Below are 4003 nucleotides of genomic sequence, written 5' to 3' on the forward strand. Positions count from 1 at the left end.
AGAAAATATAATTTTTAGGTGGGTCATGGATTTTCATCCAATCATCACCACAAAGCAAATTTTGATATGAATGTGCAATTTTGAATGGCTTGTTCTACTAAATGCAGGCACCAAAGACCTTGATACACTTACAGCCTACAGTATTTACACAAAAATAATTTCAAGAGCAAGAAGAAAACTTTGATTGGCTCAGCTCTTTAACATAGAAAGGTAGTACGGAGCTCGGGATTGGAAAAAATAATGCTATTTATAATGCTATAACTAAACAGATCCCCCCCCCCCCCCCCCCCCCCTCGAGTGTCCAATCCCGGGCTCCGTAGAAAGGACCTTATCCATATATATTACATAAGATATAACAGAGAAAAGTCATAATGAACAATACTTTCCAGGATGAAGGGAATTGTAACATTGAATCCTACCTGAACTCCTAATCCTCAGTGACAACCATCCTTCCAGTGTTTTACTCAGACAGGAATGAAGTACATTTGACCACAGCTCAGCTACACCTCATAAATATCATGGGGTGGCACATAGTGAAAGAGGAAGCACCCTAAAAATGCAGAAATGCTTCACTTTAGAGGAACTAGGACTTGAACTCCTCAGGACAAGTATGACCAGGGACGTGATGGGCCCCTGATTCAGCCTGGGAAAAAGAGTTGGAGAGGCCCTCATTGCACGCTATAGAGAGAGATCTCTCTCCATAGCACTGCTGCTACTCAAAGATTTGTGACAAAGTGACAAGCCAGTGGGCCAATTACATGAGTTCTATTTTGTCGTTGTTGGGTGGAAACCTTGTATGTCCAAAACCGTTTGTTTTGTATTTATCATTTTAAATATTATTTAAACTAGTGAAAACAGTAGGGGTGCAGGAAAAAATCGATTCGAATCGTGTTTCTAACATGGCAAGATTCAGAATCGATTCTCATTTTCCAAAAATCGATTTCTTTATTAGATAATATTTTATTATTATTAGATATCATGATTTTCATGATTTATTATTTTATGATGATTTTTTATTTATTACGATAATTTATTAGATATTATGTTGTGTTAAAAGTTAAAAGAATGTGTGCAAGCATGAATAAATCAGACATGTTGTCTTGGATTTACCTTTGTGTGTTTACATTATTGCAATAAGTTGATAAAACCTTTACAATTATAAAAGCTACGTAAATGTACTCTGCCTTCATGCCAAGCATCTATGGCAAAGGGCCATACAAATATGAGTTATTAAAAAAAGAATTGGTCAAGTCAAGTGGCTCAAATTGCCCCAGATCCAAGTCTAGTACTGTCAGTTTAATGCTGCTAATAAAAAAAATGCAAACATAGATTACGTCAATAATTTAGTTAAAAGAAAACTAACAAAAAGTGTCAGGCCTTTATTATTGTCAATAATAAAGGCAAGACAGCAAACAATTATGCAACAATGATTCACAGAACTTTTAAAATGCACTTCAAGTCAAGTTTCACTTGCTGTATGTTGCACATTTCAGTTCTCTCAGTTCACTGTAACTTTCAGTCAGATGATTTGTGGGTTGTCTGGGTGTATTTGCAAGTTCCTTGTCTTTAACAAAAAAAAAGTACAGTTTTTGCTAAAGGGACAAATACACAGTTAAAATATTGCTGACAGCACTTGATCATCTGGTCAGATGATATGATATGATATGATATGATATGATATGATATGATATAGTACTTTATTGTCAGTTCACACTGAAATGTGTCTTACGACACAGCAGTCATGTATTCAAAACATATATACAAACATTTGTAACACATCAAGGCATACGTGACACGCTGAGACACGGTACAGCCCCTGTACCAGCGCACCAATGATTTGTGGTTTGTCTGAACGCGTATTTGCAAGTTCAAATAAGGAAGGGAAACCACGTGACCGCCGTAAACGGCCATGACGCTCCCTGACGCTCTCCATGGGTGCCAGAACTCGCACCGAAAGTGCAATGAAATACGAGTGAAATACATGCCGTATGATTTCAGTTCTTTTTTTTTTCCTTTTCTCAGTTCACTTTTTTTCTGTAAACTTTCGGGTCAGATGATTGGTGGTTGTCTGGGTGGTTGTCTGGGCCACAAATCATTGTTTTTGCTAAAGGGACAGATAAATAGTTAAAATATTGCTGACAGCGGTTTCAATTCCTTCTTTCTTTGTTTTCGGCAGGAGAAATTCTTCATTGTAGCCTACTTGTAGCCTATTTGGGGAATTCCACCTCAAATAACCAATCACCATTTTGGTTCTCATATAACTGTTTAAATTAATATCAGATATCTAAATATAGGGATGGGTATAGTTCACCTTTGAATCGATACGATACCTTTTTCAATACCTGGGAATCGATACGATACCCTTTTCGATACCATTTTCGATACATTTTTATTTATTATTATTATAATTATTATTTGCCTTTTTCTATGGGCTATTTTAGACACCAAAATAGGTTATTAAGCCAGTTATTCAGCCATTTTCATGTCAAGTAGGCCTAGTAGTAGTAGTAGAGTAGTTGATGTGACTACTATTACCGTTATGGCTGCTATTGTATAATTCTTTTGTTTGTCTACAATAGAATATACACATAATAATAAACATTATAGGCTACTGTCGGCTATTTTCCACGGTAACGAGTGTAGCCTACTAAAGCAGTCATTAAACTCACAGTAGCCCAACTTACAGATGCGACCGGCCAGGGGTGTGTTCAAGAGTATCGAAACAAGGTATTGTTTGTTTTTACGTGAACCAATACTCGATAGTATCGATGTCATGCGATTGATACCATTAAAAGTATCGCAGACGATACCCATCCCTATCTAAATATTGACTCAAGAAGCATATATTACTGTCTGAGGTTCACACAAAAGTCAGAGTAAACCTTTAAATGACATGTAGGCCTAACGTAAGATTTTTAGGGGACTTCCGCCTCCTATAACCTGGGCCAGTTAGTTACCAATAATTACCACCTTGGTTGTTATATCCCCATGTGTAATGCCCAGGATTCGAACGCGGGTTTCCCGTGTATCTTAACCATCAGACCAAAGGGATATTATCCCTTTGTACCAGGGGAGATACTAGACTTTTGAGGCCATCAGGCTGAGTCACTCTGCTACATGTGTTCAAAAGCTCAAGACCCAGGGCTTAACCCATTTAAAGCCTCTGACTTTAACGGATTATAAAGTCCACGATGCCACCTTCAGGCTCCCATTCACTCCCGTTATCTTATTTTGAAGGCCAGAAGTCCATAGCGCGAACACTTCCGGTCTGACGTCATCGGGTCCTGCGCCGGAACCGATCGTTGTTTACGTGGTGCCATGCTGGATTGCATCGGAGCTTTTATACATGTGTTATATAAGCGAGCATCTGCCTCCATCTTCGCTTCTAAAGTGTAGTTTTGAGATAATGGACATTAAAGATGAGATCCCCCGTCCACCTCAATGTTATGGGATGACTATTTTGTGCTCGTGGAGCCGTGATGATGACAAATCAGCGACGGATTTCGTCTCCGGAGGTTCCGCCATTGTACTCGGTATTGTACTCGCCGTTACAGTAATATATTACTTTTCACGAGTATACTCGGGATCGGCACCATGTACTTTTCGAGTACTTTTCACGAGTATTCTCGGGATTGGCACTAAATCGGTTAATTAATGCCGGAGCTTGCCGGAGCTTGGCTCTGCCACCTGCCTCTTGCGCTCCGGTACCTGAAAGTGCGCTCCGCCACCTGCTTCTTGCGCTCTGGTATATCAAATGCGTCTACAGTACTATATAATGTTAAGTGGCGTGCCATGCCGTCGCATGAGGGCCTGGGTATGGGGCAGTGTAAATACTTTATTCTGAAGGTAAAACCGGAAAAGGTAGTTGTTGTTGCTGCTGGTTACTTGTCGCATAGGCACAGCATTACGTCATCACCTCATGACCTCACCAGGGGGCTCTCTCCATTCCGACATGTCGCCACTCCGACAGTGACTTCTTATTGTCGGAGTGGCAACACGTCCA

Source organism: Nannobrachium achirus (genome assembly GCF_963921795.1).
Source record: "Nannobrachium achirus genome assembly, chromosome: 13".
Classification (NCBI taxonomy): Eukaryota; Metazoa; Chordata; class Actinopteri; order Myctophiformes; family Myctophidae; genus Nannobrachium; species Nannobrachium achirus.